Consider the following 19,052-nt stretch of genomic DNA (forward strand, 5'->3'; position numbering starts at 1 on the left):
CCCCTTTCCAAATTACCCTCTGAAAAACTGCCCATGAATGAGAGAATTTATCCATTTTTTCATTAATAAAATCAGAACCTTGTATTAACCGATTGTAGACATAATGGAACGAAATCGATGCACGCCACTCAGACTCCGAGTTTTTGAAATGTCAATTAGAATCTTTCGATAAATTTATTTTCTGAATATTTCTAGAGAGCAAAATGACATTTGGTTATTTTTATGGAATCTATGTAGCTTCGATGAAAAAGCTTATAGAGCCAGCAAGTTTCTTCGTCGATGACCTTTTCTGCTAACCTATGGAATAGATGTTGCCTTATAAAGAATAGCAGGAACAATTTGGTAATTAAAGAGGTCAATACTTTTTTGGAGATTAAATTTCTTCCATTTGTGAATCAAAAAATTAATAAATAAGTTTAGATCAGTCCTGTATGTATACGAGGCTCTTTTACTTTCCAACTTAATTCCTAAAATATCGACACTCTTTTTTGATAGTGGAATCAGTATTCTAAGTCCTTAAAAGGGATCCCAAGTACCCAGAGGGAGAATAACAGTCTATTTCTTGTTAATCTTCAAACCAAACCTTTTTTCCTATATCTTGAAGTAGTTCATTAAAACTTCTATCCTCCTTGTTAATTGGTTTTCTGACTTTGCCTCCTAATTTAAAGTGATATCGTCAGCAAGCATATCAACAATATGTTTTGAAGATCCAAAATAAACTTAAAAACTCCCAAACTTATTTCTAATGGTATCCCCAAGATCTTTAATCCCTGCAACGAAAAGTAGAGGAGGTGAAGGACAAAACTGGTGAGAACTTTTTTTAAAACTATTGGATCATTTTCCATATCACCTAATGCAATAGTTTACGTACCATTGAATAGTTGAAAATCTTCTAGGAAGGAGTTTCTTTATTGCTCTCAAAATATTTCCATGTAAAATGGTATCAAATGCCTTGCAGAAGTAAATAGCAATTATTGAACCAAAGTTCCCCTTATTTTGTACACTTTCAATTCCTGTTTGAATATTTCTTGACATGTCGGAAATCATCCTCCCCTTCAGGAATCCTTTCGGTTCCAGATCAAACTCTTAATTTAAAATTGGCTCAATTTTGGCTGCAAGAATACCAGAAAGGATTCAATAGCTTTCATTTAGAACAGTAATTGGTCTCCAATTATTTTCATCTGCAGGCGAACCTTTCTCGGGAATAAGGGCTATCCTGCCTTTTGTCAATGACTTTGGAAGATGTCCATATATTTCCATATATCTCAACCAGGTATGAAACAACACTATCAATGCACCGATTGAAAATTGAAAAACCACCATCTAGAGAATTTTTTTCCTTCTCATTCCTAATCGAATAAAAATTGTCAGCTGCTGTATATTTATATTTGAAAGGTCTTAGAGTAGAAATAGGACGGGTCTTGAATTTGTTTTTTTGACTGCTACTATGGCCTCTAATCGGGCCCTAAAAGCAAGCAGGACTTCTTGATAAAGACCTTGGATATGGATGCCCACTGCTTCTTGTTGGATGCCTTTAGATCATACAAATTTAGGTGAGGGGTAACATAGGCTCTCTTTTCGACTGCTCCCAAATCTCATAGTCGAGGGGGAACAGTCTAGCGAGGAGATGCAGAATTTTCGCCAATTATGCTTTAACCAAGTCAATAATTTCTGGCCTGTATTGACCCAATTGGCCTTGGTTGCTGCTGAAAGCAGTTGCGATTTCGCCATACATAAGAGACCTTCCCCAAATCCTTCAAATACCTCCTCACAGTCCAATCACTGACATTTACAATTAGGAACGAGAAGGAAAAAAAATTATCTCCTTCTACTGAGTGTCTACTCTTTCATTTGAGTCCTTGATAGTTTTTATATTTTCACTAGCTCAGAACTCTATTACTTAAGTCTATTCTAAATTTCGCTTTTAGAAATCTCCTGATTAGTTTGTCATAATAATTCATCAAATGACGTGTTAACCTCGTTTTTCCTCTCGTTAAAGTTTGTATCCCTGATTTATTCTCCTGAGAAGAGATAAAATTGGGGGAGTAAATGAAGTAAATGGCCACTCATTATATTATTTTCTAAAGATTAATCATGGTTCGTTTTTTCTTTTTCAAATATTTTATTTTGTGTATATGACCTCTTTTCATTATTGTGCAATTACCACCAAAAGGAAGTGAGGAATTTTTTTACTTATGCAATGTAATGAAAATACAAGAACATTAGGGTACCGAGTTTTTGACTTTTAAATGAAAAATATTTTTCCTTTAAATCCAATAGATCAAATTTTACTTTCAAATTACACCAATTGGCAATATTTGATTAAAATTATAAAAAAAATACGCACAAATTATTCTAAGTCTAATTGTTATCATTTTTTATCTATAACATTAATGTCGTTTTTCATATTTTTTGAACTACGAAGTTTTAATAGAAAATTTGATGTTAATTTTTTTTGTAAATTTAATATCTGAAATTAAATTCAGAATTTTTTTTTCAAAAAATTTAATTTAATTTTGAACAATTGTTGATTTCTGATATTTCTCCAAAAAAGTTAATTTTTTAAGAATAGGTATGGATTTTGACTATTTTTTTTCCAAAAAATTAATATTTCAAATTAGATTTTTTAATTCTGTGAGAATAGCTATGGAGTTTTGAAATTTTTATCTATGATTTTTTTTTTCCAAAAATGTAATATTTGAAAATTAATTTTATTATTTGTTTTTCCAAATAAGTTTAATTTTTGGATTTTTTTCAAGAAATTTCAAAAACTTACCCCCAGTACCATAAAATATATACATATATATATAATATAAATATTTTGTATTGATGTGTTTTTAAGTTTATATTATAATATCATCTGTACATTTAAACTATATATAGGTACGTCAACACAAAAGCAAGCTAGAATAATTTTTCTCAAAATGAAGTGTGGATTACATTTATATTGTTCGATGAATCCATTGACTATTTCTTTCTTCAAAAAATGCATCGACAATTAAACTTTTTTTGAAGAAATTTCGACAATTCGCAGCTGTTTACCAAAAATTAAATTGTTTGGAAAAACAGGTTAAATTATTTTTCCTAAAAATTAGGAAAAGAAAATAATTTGGGATTTTCTTTTTTTCTCTTCAATATTGTTTTTGTGTTGACAAACCACATATATACATTCACGCTAGACTTTTTCATTTTTGGGTTCATATGTGTTTCCCTTCAAATATGTATATGAAATATAGGCCAGCATGTAGACATGATGTAAAAAAACTAATTGCAATTTTCCCCTTTTCTTGATTTTTGTTCAAGATTTCTTTTATGTTGATAAACCACATGTATTAGTGAATAACATACATTAAAAACCATTGTATGCGTAACAGTTTTAGATCAAATTACATTTAAAATCAAGTTATATTTAAATGTTATATAAAAACATCCAACAATATCTCAGGCGTAAAAAAGGAATTTCCTTAATGCACATGGATGATAATGATATGCATATGGAATTAAATTATAGACATAAAACTCTCTTAAAAATATATTAAACATATCAAAATTACAGTCAATAATGTGTTTAATAAGACAGATATACATACACTCATATCTATATATGCAGAAATAATGGCATGGAATTATGACAAAACTCTCCTCTAAAATTTTATTACATAATTATATATTATTATGTAATAATTATAATTAGAAATGTGAATGTTGTCAAAATTTTGTGAGCATTTATTCAAAAATAAGTATATTTTAATAAGTAGGATTGATCTCCCCCTCCCCCTCCGTATTTTTATCATGTATAATAGGGTTTGTAAAAATAAATCAATTAATTCTCCAATAGATAGCATTACTAAAATGTATTCTGGGTCGTATATGTGCAATGGTTGTTAGTAATGTAAGATTTCCTGTAAAAAAAACTTTTTCTTGACAGTTTTGTGATTGCTTTACTCAGTATTGTTTGAGCCCGCGTCAAAGATGTGCATTATCAAAGCGGAAACACCCTATATCATGCAGTTTTTCTTAAAGAAGGCGAAAACACAAGTCAGGCGGCTGAAAATCTAAAAAGGTTTTATGGTCCTGAAACTGTAATTTCCAGTCTCGTGAAATTTTAGCAGCCGGTAATTTTGAAAAAGAATTTTTTTTTAAAAAGAATTTCTTTTTGAATTTTTTTTTCCAAATTCCATAGCCATTCACCAAATTTTCAATTTTTTGCTGTACCGCATATTTTGCCCGAATGAGGAATTTTTTTTTCTAGTAAAAAGCAAAAATTCATTAATTTGGGAGGGGCTACAGGCTTGCAACTAATTTAATGAATGAAATGTTTTGAAGACTAAGCTGCTCTTCTCCAAAAGATTCTTCAAATTGTCAGGTTTAGCATGTTGATTTTCATATTTTTTTTGCCATACCTGCCGTGTCATTTTTCTTACAACTCCAGCGATAACTCAGATCTATCTCTCCCTTTATGAAATATTTCGTAACAAAAAAGTATGGTCAATGATAATAAAAATAGTCGCTCATTAAAATTCGCAATGAATATTTATGTTCACTACTATCCAAGACTTATAATAGCTAATAAAAATGTTGATGATAAATATAGATTGCATTTATAGCTCTTTTTTTATAGCATCGGTTGGTTATATCTTCACATTTGATTAGACTAATAAATATTCATATCAAATTAATGTACATTACATTAATAAAATAGCAGGGCTTTTATCAGCTTGTTTATATGCGTACACATACATATATAGAGAAATGGGTATTGAATAAGCATATACCTGCATACATCTATCATATGTATTAGAGCAGTGGGTTTCAAACTATAGGACACAAAGTAAGGACATTTTTTTAGGGGGGATGGGGTTTGATTTTTAAAAATTCCATTAATTAATGTAAATAATATTTATAGTTATGTGCTCCGGGATGAATTTGGCTGCATGAGTATTTTTGAGTTTCTAAAAAAACAAACACTCAAGGAATTACATGCTTTACTCGTTACTCGTCGTCATGATCAAGTTATTCATTAAATATTCGTTACTCCCCTGAATAATCATCCTAATACGTTTGCTCGCTAAAAAACTTGTCAGACAAAAATCATATTTTAATGAACTATTGAAACTTGTAATTTGAAAATTGTTTTGTAAGTAATTTTCAAGATTAACTTAAAAATTAGTATAACTCATTTGAATCAGGGGTATAAGTGTAAATCTATGGTAGTAGGTCAAAACGTCGACCGACAATATGTCGAATGGGCAAAAAGTTGAATGCACAAAACGTCGAATGAACAAAACGTTGAATGTAGAATATAAAATAAGGGGCTCCTCCAAATGGTGTTGCGATATATCCTCATTTATATAGTCTACACATCAATATTTGACTATAGTCTGGTTATAATTTATAACCAATATATTTTTAGTGGTACTTTTGCTTATTAATATGAATGCATATGATAATACGTATGTAGAAAAATAAATGTTTTTAGACGGCTAATATTTGTTTTTTTCATATTCATCCTTAAAGAGGGAAAATGAATTTAAAAAAATATATATATCAAATGCATATTAAAATTTCAATAAGTAAATTGCCTTCAAGCTGCTTCTACAAAGAAAGAAGATAATGATAGTTACTAAAAGTCTGGGAGCCTACCACGGAAGATTTCACCCCATAAGGTGCAGAAGGTTTGACCCTGAAATTTCTTATGTCATCTATAACATTGATTTTTTTTCTATCAGTCTGACCCCCCTACTGGGTCTAGCCTCCAAAACCCCCTGAAAATAGCCTTTGAACGGTTTTTTTGTACCTTAAGGTACATGGAATAAAACTTGCACCAATGTAAAGTAGGGTGTCCCGTGAATGTATTTTTTTGAGTTATACAAACACAAGAGGTATCAAAATTTGCATAATTTTACACAAATTACAAAATATTAAAAAAAAAACACCCCTCGTGAATTCATTTTTTTATTATTTTAGAAATGCAGTTTAAGTTTGTGAAGATGTAAATTTTTTGCATAATTTTGAAGAGCGGTAGAGCCCTCCAAATGATGCACAATTTTATTTTATTTACTATTTTCGTAGTTTGTTTAAAATGATGCAAATTTTGATACCTCTTGTATTTACATGGTGAAATAAAATAAAATAAACAGATTAACAGGGCACCCTAATGTATAGTACTATATAAGGCATTATAAAAACCATGACTTATAGAAAAAATCAGTCGGAAACTTGAGTTCAGACACCGAAAAACCGTAAAATTCACATTTTCTCAGTCCATAAAGTTACATCGACAAAATTTGCATCAATGTATAGTACTATGTCAGAACATCATAAAAAATGAAAATTGACAAAAAATTTCTATCCTAATTTCTAATTTATTTCGTATATCTCTTGGTAGATCCGTGTCATTACTTTGCTTATCTTTATCATAGTCCGAAGTATGGTCCCTTTGCCTTTTTTGTAGATCAATGAGTTTTTCTAATCAGGATTTCAAAACCTATAACATTAATCTTAAACATAAGACCAGTAGATATTTGTTCATACTTTATTGGAAGAGAGAGATTGGATAATTTACACACTATATTTATTGGGATTTTAGCGTCAATATTGGCATGGCCAGGTCCCATTTCTGCACTAATGTTGTATAGATGGAAAGCAGGAATACCTTATTTATTGATGGCAACTTCTACCACATCATAGTCAATGAAGGCGTCTTCCTCTAGGAGACTGTCATTGCAATTAATTATTTGGATTTTGAAGAGGACCATAGGGCAGTGTTCCGCCCCATCGCTTGTAAAGGGTCGTTGGCTCCATCTTCTTTCAGATTAAAATCCTTTATGACCGAAGAGTCTGCTCTGGCCAGGTTCTTTTTGGCGATAGAGGAAAAGGTAGGAGGAGGATTCGGTGAGGCCATCAAGAGTTGGATATAGTATTTCAATGGGGATCAAGTATAAGACACAAGTGATTAAATTTGATTATTTATAAACTTGAAAAGTTCAATTAATTATAGGAACATTATTGTTTATTTTAGCCATTTATAAGGGGAATTTTGCACACTTTTTCAGTTTCTAAAACTTTCAGTTCTTTCTTGAAAATTTTTGTACCTACCAAATTTTGTTAGGCAAGCATGCAAATCTTAACTTACCTTCTGCACTACCTTCTTAGAAAAGATCTGCCTATGTATAAGCAATGTCTAATGATTTTGGGAAGAATCGCCCTCAAACTACACCAAATAAGTATTACCAACCATTTATATTCTTCCATCCATACTTCTGGGGAGATAATTATGCTTGGTTCGATCTAGTTGCAGTAAGCCACCGTCTTGCAGCTACATGAGTACGATATATCTTTTGACGTAGTGATCTTGAACATGGTGCTAAAGAAATACAATCCAACTTCTGTACACCTGTGATTTGTTCTTCAACTTTCTTTTGTTTGTCCTTGTTAAAAAACAACTGGAACCGAAATTCATTTACAGATACCATTTTCTTCTTGGCGTATATTGAACACAAACTTTCAACAGAGGCAATAGTAGATGTGTTGATTTCAGATGCAAGTCCAAACTGGCTAAAAGCTGACTGTGCTTCTTCTTTTTTCTGGAGGAGCTTTAGTGGATTTATTTTTTCCTTTCCATTGAATGGGGATGTATAGTCATAACCCGTACATGCATGATGTCCAGCTAGTGATTTTCTGAAAGTTTCACAAAGTGCTGAATGCGTCAGAGTTTGCTCATAAATTGCTGAGTATTCTTTGTTTGTAATGCAGCTTCTATCCATATCTTCAATGAAGGGTCGTTAGAGGAACAGAATCGTAGTCCAATTACAATATAATCGGTGCTGGATGTGCGTTTAAAAAAGTTTTTTTGGAGATATTATGTTTGTAATATGGTAAAGCATACGACTATCAACTTCTTCATGATCGCTACAGATATATTTTACTATTTTTTTGGTGGTTTTATCCATTTTTTATTGAATATAATCAAGATAACGCAGTAAATAAGTCATTTTTTAAATGCTGAAATGCTTTTATCAATTTATTAGTTACGTTGATTTTCATATATATCGCTTTTTCATGTCGAAATATGGCACTGAATCTTAGTTTTACCTTAAAAACTTGATTTAAAAAAAAAGAAGATTTTAAAGGCCAAACCTTCATAAATTGAAAGCTTTAATGGTCATATTCGTGTTCTACGGCTTAAATACCAATGTGGGTTTCAGCCTGCAGGCAAAATTGCTGTTGCATTGTGTAATTATTATACATTGCATTTTTAAAAGTATGTGCACCAGAGATAGGCGAGAATTCTTCTTCAGAGGGAGTGCAAGACGACAACCGAATAAATAATAATCAAAAATGAAGAAAAAACATACGCAATAACATTTTTTACCTTTTTAATTTTTACAAACATCGGCTATAGTTATAACTAAGGAACGCTAGAAACATGGAATAGTCTTAATTTTTTTACCTTTTTATGGATCTACAATTGCAGTAGCCAAAAAAGAAAGAATTTTTATTTTTATTTTTCTTAATACTTGATTCTAACCAGCGTGCATCCTCAGTTTGATTAAATTTTTCCCGAGTCCCTCTACACGTACGTATTAGTGTATTATAATTATGCCTTACGCATGTATTGCTCCTGGTTGCGTCATTGGCCAACCGGGACGGATAAAACCATCCGACGTTTCTACTCATTGGCTCCTGTCTGATCCGACTGGGTGAAGCCAATGGCTCCATGCCATTAGAAAAGTGCAAGAAAATTAGGATTTTTTTTCTTTTGGATGAAGTTTATTGTGCTTAAGAGTGAAGTTTTGAGGAGGGAAAATATCCGAGTTGAGTGATAGTGGCAAAGGGACTTAGACAGTTCTTTGTGGAATGATATGCTCTCTTGCGAGCTCCTTTTACAACACTTGTTATGTACAAGAGAGTTACAATTTGAATAGTGATAAAATAAAAGAAGTAATCGATACACTAACCCAAGAACTTGAAAAATTGTTTTTTATGCTGTGGCTTCTGGGTAACCATGTCACAAATCAAAGTTATGTAAAAAAATAATGCATCTCAGAGATAGTATATTCTAATCCTCTCAGCACCGAACGAAATTTATTTAGAGAACCAACACACCTCTTTAAGTCTATATATAACAATTGGATAATGTCTGAATCTCTTCTTTTACTTCAGTTTCGCTATCAATACATTGGATAGCCCCAATTCAGTCATATATGAGAACTTTACCACATCGAAATTAGAAAAGGAACAAAAATTGTTCACTTATTAACGGAAAAATGTCTTGCACCCAAAAGCTTAAAGAGAACATCAGTCCAAGTAGCAAATTCAGTATTTCACGAAAGTACAATCGCCGGATTGGAATAATATTCCAATCATGTGTTCCCTCATTGCAGTCTCACCATCCCTTTTCTATGTTTAATTAGGGAATGGGGAAACCGTCTAAATGCTAAAGAATTAAGCGTCGCTAAGAGACTCTGTGATACTTCAAGAGAAGCATATATCACCATGACTCCTCTACAATAACTTTTCCTTGAGATTTTTCTATATTTTTCTGGAAGAATGGGAATAAAGGGCATCGGAAAAGAATAAAAGAAAAATACTCGTATTCGTTGACACCTGAAACCTTCTCCTCTTTGAGCCATACATGCCAAGAAATTCCTGCACTTACTCTTCATCTTATCGATGTTTGGGACTTTGATTTGGTATTAAGAGGAAAGTATCAATCAGACAGCATAGAAAATAGATTTGGTCTATATCGTATGATGGCAGGTTGTAACTACTATATCTCTATGAGACAACTCATCCAGGCAGAAAAAGCTTTAAGCTTAAGAGCTTTTTTAAAATATACATAAGTCCCGATTAATGAATTATCTGGAATCTTTGACGAATCAAATGAGTTTGAATCTGAAAGGGACTTCAATTCTGGATTAAAAATGTGTGATGTACTGTGTTCTACAGAAGTTGACTTTGACAATGAAGACACTGCACTCAATACTGGTCTTCTTTACATTGGAGGCTTCATTGATCGATTTGAAAAAATTACTTGTCCTAATTGTAGAAAACTGCTAGTTGACGAGAGCTCGTTTGGTGTAAGTAAGAATCAATGCTCTAAGGATGAAGAAGGAGATAAAGTAAGGCTAATGAAAATGAGAAATAGAGGAGGAATGATTGCTCCTTCGAATCTACTTAACAATTTCATATGTCAACAACTTTTTGTTGTGCATAATGAAAAACTCTGATCTCTGGGGATAATTTTTCTTCGGTCGGCATATTTGGTACTGCTATATGTCTGAGAATCAAGTCCGATGAAAGAGCAATCTTATCCATGATGATTAATTGATCTGGTCACAAATTCAACAAATTAATATTTTTTATCGCGACTAAAGGGTTTAATGTGAATATAAATTTTTTGTTAAGTCGAAAAATGATGAAGTTCCTCTAAATTCTAGGAATAAAAATCGCAGAAGAGCGGCAAAATTATCATTTCAACCATATAATTAGTAATATATTTTTTAAATTTCTTGATAATTCTTAAATTGAAATATATAGTTGTATAAAAAACATTTTTCTCTATATTTTATGGACATATCTTGGGTGACATACGTTCATAAAGAAAAATGTTCAATAGTTCATATCAAGTAATATTCCCGTTCTCACTTTTTACTACTACAAGTCTAGGAAGGAAAAACTCATGACTATTCCATGTATCTAGCCTTCCTTGGTTATAACATGTATTGTATATACATGGGCAAAACGTAGATAAAAATAAGAGTTTTAAAATTAAAAAAAGGAACTAAGGTTCTTTTTTGTTCATTCTTGAATAGATCGTCTTGGTGTTTTCATTTCTCTCTGAATGATGAATTCCTGTCTACTTTTGGTGCAATTGAAAAAACAAGCATAATAAACTTTAAAATTCGTTTAAATATCATTTTATAATATTTTTTCTAGAATAATGCTATTTTAAGTGTTGAAGTTTCTCCTCTCTATAGTAGTAGTATATTTTATCCCTCCAAAATCATATAGCGGGTTGTCTATTCAAATACAAACACTTAACAATTCAATAATTAACAATGGTTGAGCTATTGAAATTAATTCATATTCCAATATATCAAAGCATTAGTTAAAAAGCTAAACAAACCTGAGATGTGTAGGTCACGTACAAGTCAAGAAAAATGACACTTGAACGTGATCATCGATTTCCCATTCGTGCACTTCAAGCAGTTGGTGTCTCCTAGACGACCGTCAACACCGTCCGCAAGTCCCCAACGTTAGAGAGAAGAAGGTATATGCCAAAAAGGCCAACTGGACCTGGATTAGTTAAAGAAAACAGTCCAGACCAACCCTCTTAAGTCTATGAGAGCCAATGCAAGAGATCTCGGTGTTTCACACCAGATTGTACAGAGAGCTAAGCAAAAAGTGAGTGGAAAGAGCCTTGTTAGGGTGGAGAGGCCACTTTTGACACCGGTAATGAACGATCCCCATCTCTTCTGTTGTAAGGCTCTTTTGAACGACTCTTTCGAATTCTTTTGAACTCTTCTTTGACACTTTAGGCTCGCTTACAGTTCTGATCCCAAACCCTCGACTACATCTTTTGAGTCCATGTCGATGGGAAGGCCTCTAGTGTTCTTTATCTAAACACCAGACCCTCAAAGCATCTGTCAGTCAGCACTAGGACACATTGATAGATTAATTCATTTGCAATGGGGCCAACCTTTCGCCACCGGCTGGAAGCCATCATGGCCACTACATTAATGATTAAGAGAGCTCAGACACATATGTACTTTTAGTATTAATTTTGTTGAAATTGTATTGCTAATTAAACATTATATCTCGTTGAGGTTTAAAATTCAAAGTGTTCAGATTTTAATGGACCAATTGTTACAATACATCTGATATTGTAAAGGGTCTTAATGCAATAGTACAGAAAGTCTGATTCCCATCTGCTCCTTGAGCAATACAAAATGCCCATCCGTACTCATATCTACTATTAATATTATCAAAGACTAAATCTGAATTAAAGTCTAGGAAAATTACCATTTCTTATAATAAACATAACATTGATAATTTGGAATATATATATATATATCAATTGGTGATTGAGATACAAAAATTAAATGAAAGTGCCCTTAAGGAGGAATTAAAATTATCTCAATCTAAATTAAAGCGTATCAGGAATACGCATTGTAAATGATTGTCTTATAACAGCATACAAATTTTAAAAAAAATTAATCAATATGTTTCCAAGAGTTAGTTTAAATAATGTAATGGCTGGATTGAAGAAGAAAGAAGTAGACAGATAAGGCTACAACAATAAATCCAATTTGGTATAGTGCCTTGCATGATGACTGTATATTGACTAGAGATGAATCGGCATTCAAATTTGCCACGGGGATAAGAGATACAACATCCATTTATTTTCCCCCATTAGACTTTATCATAAAGGTGATGACAGTTTTAGTGGTTTGATTGTTCTCAGTTCCCAGCAACTTGCCTCTCACAAACTCCACTCTTTGAGCAGAGTAGACCTCATCAATTATGAGATTCACATTTCGTTCTTTCTGTTCAGGTACTTAAATATTGTATGTTTGAAACTATAAACTATAAATTTGGTCCTAGAGGCAAGTACTCATATTTTGCCACAAAAGACAAACAGAAAGAAGAGTAGTGTCAACTGCTCTATTAAAAATTCCAACTTTGATGTTTGGGGTGTCTCCAAGTCTTGGGATTCTTTCAATCTATATAACAACCACATAATGACTTCACACGTGTCATATTGAGTCAGTGCTCCTTTGACCCAAGATATGCAGCAATATTGATAGCTTCAGTCACAGAATTGACCTTATTCGATTTTAATCCAAGACAGTGAGAGACTGATCCTCTGATGTCGTAGGAAAACTTTGAAGGTGAGGTTGCCCTCGATTTACAAACTTGCTTTGATTTCTAGGCCCTTGTCTTAGTAGCTTCAAGTTTTACGAGTGACAATTTGGGTGCTTTTATAAGAAGAAATCCTAATGACAATATCAGTTGACGTGTGCACTTCTTCCTCATTGAACATTTCAGACACTTGACTCTTGACGTTGGTGTTCAAGTTAAGAGTCTTTGACTACAAGTGGAAGCTCGAGTCGGCCTTGGTGGTGGACAGCATCCTTTTTCAAGCGTCTGCAGGTCATAAATTAATAAATAATACATCAATTACGAGAAATTTGAGCTGCTTTACCGACTACGAAGTTGCCTTCTATACTCCCGGCCTTTTCCATGTCACTTGTCAGCGGAATTAGTAATGAAGTCTTCCTCTTTAAAATGTAGGTAACATATCTTTGAATTTTCTGTTATTGTCTAAATGGTTGTTTTGGTTTTAAGATCCGTGATTTATCTTGGTATTGCCCTTTCCCAGCATGACTGAAAATGAGGATTAGGGGGTACATGTAAACCAGGAAATTTGTGATAACTAATGTCAGGGTTCTTGGAGGTACTATCATACCCCTGTCTACATCCTGGGGTACAGAATTTCCAATCCATTCTTTTCCAAGAAGAAGCAATTAAATAATTAAAAATCACTATATAATTTATTTAATACAATAACGTCGTCACACCAAAACTAAGTACTTCTTCTTCTAAACAGTGAATAGTTTTAATAATTCGCGGCAAAACATCCAGTCGGCGTGCGTCTCTTCTTCTGTAGAGTGCAGTCCAGAAGCTTAGAGGTGTCCATGGACATATCACTGTCTCAGAGCGTTAGATCAAGAAATCCGGAGCGCACTCCCGCTCCCGCTCAGTTACTAATTTTGTGAGCACGTTCCCGCTTCCTTTCGTTTTATAAAGTAATGAGCGCGCTCGCGCTCAATGAAAAATGAGCGACGTTCATTTTTTCGCTCGTATTTGAACTTGACAATTCTTTATGTATGTATGTTACAAAAAAAAATCCAGTTCATTATTTTCCCTTTTTAAACCTGTTTTATCTAATAGATAATGGTAAAAAATACATTTTTATACCAAAATCCTGTCTCTAGCTTCAATATTAAGGATGTTATGACCAATTTATCATCGGAATTTCAAGACATTTTTTCGTAGTGTTAAATCTGTTAATGTAACCTACAACAAAATTTGTGATATATTAGAATATTATATTTCAATACAACAACACAACTTTCTTAAACATGAAGAAAATTGAATGACATTTTCATGAATTACAGAATATAGTACTGTGCAAAAGAAGATATTTTTAAATACCTGCAATTGAATTATATAATATGAAATTCGAGTATATGAATACCACGCTCTCCATAAAATTAATGATAGTTATTGAGAAAAAAAAAGAGAGGCTAAAAATTAAGACAAATTACTTTCATATTGCGCAGTAATAAAGATTGAAGGTGCTAATGTCGTGTTAAAATTGATGTACGTCGCATAACCAAATTTTTAGGAAACTTTACCACATTCTAGAAAAATAAATTTTTTTAAATTCATTTTTAGCTTTTATTGAATCCATTACACTTTCTTTGTAATTTAGAAAGTTCTCCTGAAATGAATCATTTTATATAGAATAGTATGATTAAACGAAGGAACGGATTGAAAAAAAAAAAAAAACTGATGAAAGATTATGAATTTATCTACATTAAATATAAATGACATCAAATTAATTTCCCAAATTTGAGTAATAAACATCCAGTATTTATATAAATGAGGGAAAATTCGAGCGATTTTTTTCGCTCGTCTAAAATGGCGAGCGCACTCCCGCTCGTTATTCAAAACAATGAGCGCACTCCCGCTCTCGCTTAAGAATTTAGAGCGGCGCTTATTAATGCTTTGCACTGTGTTGCCAATAAAGTTCCGACACCAAACACTGAAGCATTACTATTTCATAATTGGGTACTGATGATGACATTAATATACCTAAAAAGAGCTGTGTAGAAACAATGGCAAGAGAGCTGGGGAACATATGAAGTCTATAATCAGCGGAATTTCTTTTTAGTAATAGTAATGTTTTATTGGGATTTGATGCCACGACCCAGGAAGATGTTCACGTAAACTCTATTCATTTTACTAGTAGGGACAAATGTTTTTCCGTTGCTGTGGATGAACTACCTGGTGGTACAGCAGATACCTAACATATTTGTTCCACTATCAATGAATTATGTGAAGTATACTGCCACTTCAATGAAGATTCAATGAATTTTAATGAAATAAGGAATACCATTATAAGCAATATTAAAAATACCTTAACGGATAGATGTCCAACAAACTTATCTACAATTCGAAAAATTAAAAGTCTTTAACTGAACTGCATTGTCAATTATTTCCCCTAGATACAATTGCTACAAGTGTCAAGGCAGCTTTAAAGAATTTAGAAGAAACGAAGGGCAAAGTTTTTGGTAATGATTGAATGGCTGGAAACTTGATTTACGACATAAACAAATTTAGGTATAAAAATGGTAAGGGAGATCCAAAGGGATTTGTAATTTTTCTCAACCAAAATGACATTCTCAAAACTTTATTGCCGAGGTATAGAGGCAACCATGTTAATATTATCTTCCATATTGCTGGAAATTTAGTAGAATATGAGCAAGAATTCAGGTCATATTTTAGTAGTGGGACTTCCTGTAGAGGATTACGAAGCGCTATATATGAAGATTTCAATAATCCTCATTGTTTAAAACAACTTTATGATGGATATATTAGGGAAGCATTTGACGGATAAATGGATGAAATTTTTTTACACTTCCTATGATAACCAGCTCAACTATATAGATGCTATCCAAGCTATCAAAGATTTAGTAGTTAGATTGAAGGGGGCTTTAGCAGATCTTCAATCCTTACTCAGATTGATTTCTTCGGAGAGTTTATATTAATGGACCCACTTTCCGTAAAATTCCCCAAACTAAAATTGATCCATCCGTTCATAAAATGATTGAGGTTTCACTGTCATCGATAATAACTGTGTTAGAGATACAGTACAAGAAATATTTTGAATTAAGTGAAATAGTCACAAATATTAATAATTATCTATCAAAAGTTATAATTTATTGGAACTATAAAAGTTACTGTAACTAAAATTGTAAAAGTTATAAATTGGATTGTTAAATTGCTCAAATACGGTGAGTCCTAGCTTCATGAAATTTTGTCAGGGGATAGATGAGAATTTCAATTGAATTGATTTAAAATGGAAAAATGGATTGAAAGTATCACTTTGGAAAAGTAAATGATTATCCGTGACTTGAATTAATATTACATAAAAATTCGGAATTTATTCCTATCTCCTTATTTGTGTGTTTGAAGCGCCCTCTACAACGTTTATAAGATACCCAAGGTATATTGTTATATATCAACTAAAGCGGTAATGCTTAAATATGAACATACTTAAAGCGTTAAAAGATCTTTTAAAACTTTAAACATACCTAAATCAAGGAAGACTATAAACACATGGAAGTGCAACTTAAAAAGTATACGCTTTTTTACTGTCATTCAGAGGTGATGTTTTAATTCAAATATGAATTAGTTTACCTTTCTAAGTTGATTAAGTTGTTAGTTGTTGATCACACTTCAGCAAATTTGCCTCCACATGGTTTATACGTGTTTTGGATGTAGTTCAAGCGCATGTAAGGATTCTAAAGTGAGCATTCATTACTTACCAATGACGGACTCGAGCATGTTGGCAAAGTGACTAATGGTCATTTTGAGAGACACAAGTTATTGCTTATTAGACGCCATCAGCTAGTTGAAGATTGTGTTTCAATCATTTTAAGTACAATGATTTCGTCGCTGTATATGTGGACACAAGACGTGAGAAAGGGAACTCAGGTAAAGAGTTTATATTATTAAAATTGGACGTGTATATTTTGAATAATTTAATCTTTCAGATGTTTGAAAGAGAATGACATTCCATCACAATGGCCTAATCTTCCTACCTACCTATAATCACCACCACCCACTCCTAGACCAACCAGAGCCTTAACTATCAACCGAAAACTCCAGTTACAAAACAAACGGTTCAAAGCAGAAGTGGATGAGAGTATCAACAAACGATCATCATCTTTAAGTCTCCCAAGGCCAGAAGATACTCTACTTCACTCCTCTCCATTCCTTGATGTGAAAAAATGCCATTCCAGCACTTATTGAGAAAATTTTTACTTCCCAACATTATTTCAGTTCTATGGGCAAGATATTTTAAGTCAATATTCAGTGTTTTGACAATTGAAACGGGGCTTCCCAGTTCTACTGTCAAGTATCTAAAAGTAAGGATCTAAAGCTCGGAAAGTCGTGATAAACACGTAACCCTCATCATTGATAAAATTCATTCGGTCCAAAGGATTGAATTTTTATGGGGATTTTTTTTTTTTTTTTTTTTTTGACAGGAAAACAACCAAGCAACTAAAAAAGTCTTCGCTTTCATGATCAAGTCTGCAGGAGGCAGTGCATATTTTAAAAATGTATATAACTGCTTTCAACTAAATGACTATTTTGTTGTTCCCAATCTTCCCAAAACCTTCTTGGATCTTATTTTCTATGTCCAAACTTTGAAAAGGCTGGAATACAAAGGTTCATTGAAATTGGAAATCGAGGAAGTGGACATGTTATTCTTCTCATGCTTTTATGCATATTCGCTTTTCAATTTTATTTACAAATATGACGTGGAGAAGTATTGCCTCTTTAACGCCCCAAATCCAAGAGTCTCTACGTTTATCGGGAGGATGCTTAATAGTTTGGAAACAGCTATTGATGTCGAAGTGTGAAGAAGAACATGAATGGACTAATATTTTACAAAAAGCTTGTGTCATTTCTCTATAATGTCATGTGCAAAAATACTTTTGCAAGTATAGTAAAAGAAGAACTTCAGGAAGACCCACCGAAACACAAAGAAAAGTAGTTAAACTGTATCGTCTTATGTGTGAAACAACATTTATTTTACATACAGTTTAACTGTATCATGCCTTTATTTAATATTTACGTAAGATAATTACGATTTTGAACTGTCTAATGGCGTCTCATAAGTTATGAGACGCATAAGTAAAGAGACACTATGTTATGAGTCATAACATAGTGTCTCTTTATAAAAATATGTATTAATTTTTGTTTAACTTATCATTTCCTAATTAGTCATTTTTATTTAAAAAACTATATACTAGTAGATTATAAATTTTCAGTATTTAGGGTAGAAGTTCTTCGCCGAGCACGCTTTTTCTTTCACCTCCATGTGTTTCTAGTCTTCTTTGCCTAAATATACCTAATTAATAGTTATCTTATTTGAATTTGTGCTAAGTGCGGTATTATGTTATGAATTATGATATTTATATTATTATTAGGGGCTTTGACGTCATTATGAGGACATTGATATCGTAAACAATATTAAGATAATTTTGTCGATTTGCCAATTGACCCCCCCTAAAAAAATGGGGTCACTCAAAAATACCAAATCGAACTTAAGTCCTTGGAGATCCTTATTTTTTAAATAAAAGATGGAACATTTTTCTATAAATTGAGCTGTGTTACTCCTTATTACTATGAATGATGAATAAGTTATAAAGATCTCAAAAACAGTGTCGTTTTTTATCCTTTTTCCGCATAAAAATGGAAATAAGTCAAGTTCAGAAGGATACAGAATGAATAAAACCACTTTAATAATCATAAAAGACCTTTTTAAATCTGTTGGATTAATTTTGCTTTAATTTCATGATTGTCTTAGTGATAAAAAATGTCAGAACGATAATAGTCTCGAATTACTATGATCTCAAATGTTTCTGGAACCTGACGACGCAGAGAAAAACTGAGATTAGTTTTGGATTATGCGGTCGAAGATAGATTATATTCTTAGCTTAATTTCATTGGTGAAAATTTATATTCCCTGAGTTATTCTAGTTTTTTGTGTACTTAGAGATGATAGTGAGGAAGAAATTGTTCCTTTACCTATTGTCGAAGTTAATCATATATGTTAATCAAAGAGACTGAGCCGTTATTCTGATATCAATAACATTTTAGTATATTTAAAAAATAAACAGAATTAACCCAAACTAGCCTCAAGCATAAAATACGCCATTGTGATATTGGAAAAAGTAGTACATCAT

General features: G+C 32.3%; 1 long non-coding RNA gene across 1 annotated transcript; it reads left to right on the forward strand.

Moving 5' to 3' along the window:
* The first annotated feature begins 14,002 nt into the window (after nt 1-14,002).
* LOC121119980 (uncharacterized) lies at nt 14,003-18,228 on the forward strand. Its single transcript, XR_005864896.2, has 2 exons — nt 14,003-16,791; nt 16,851-18,228. It is a non-coding gene; the product is annotated as an uncharacterized lncRNA (long non-coding RNA).
* The last annotated feature ends 824 nt before the right edge of the window (nt 18,229-19,052 follow it).

The sequence above is a fragment of the Lepeophtheirus salmonis genome, chromosome 6 (genome assembly GCF_016086655.4).
Source record: "Lepeophtheirus salmonis chromosome 6, UVic_Lsal_1.4, whole genome shotgun sequence".
In the NCBI taxonomy this organism is placed as follows: Eukaryota; Metazoa; Arthropoda; class Copepoda; order Siphonostomatoida; family Caligidae; genus Lepeophtheirus; species Lepeophtheirus salmonis.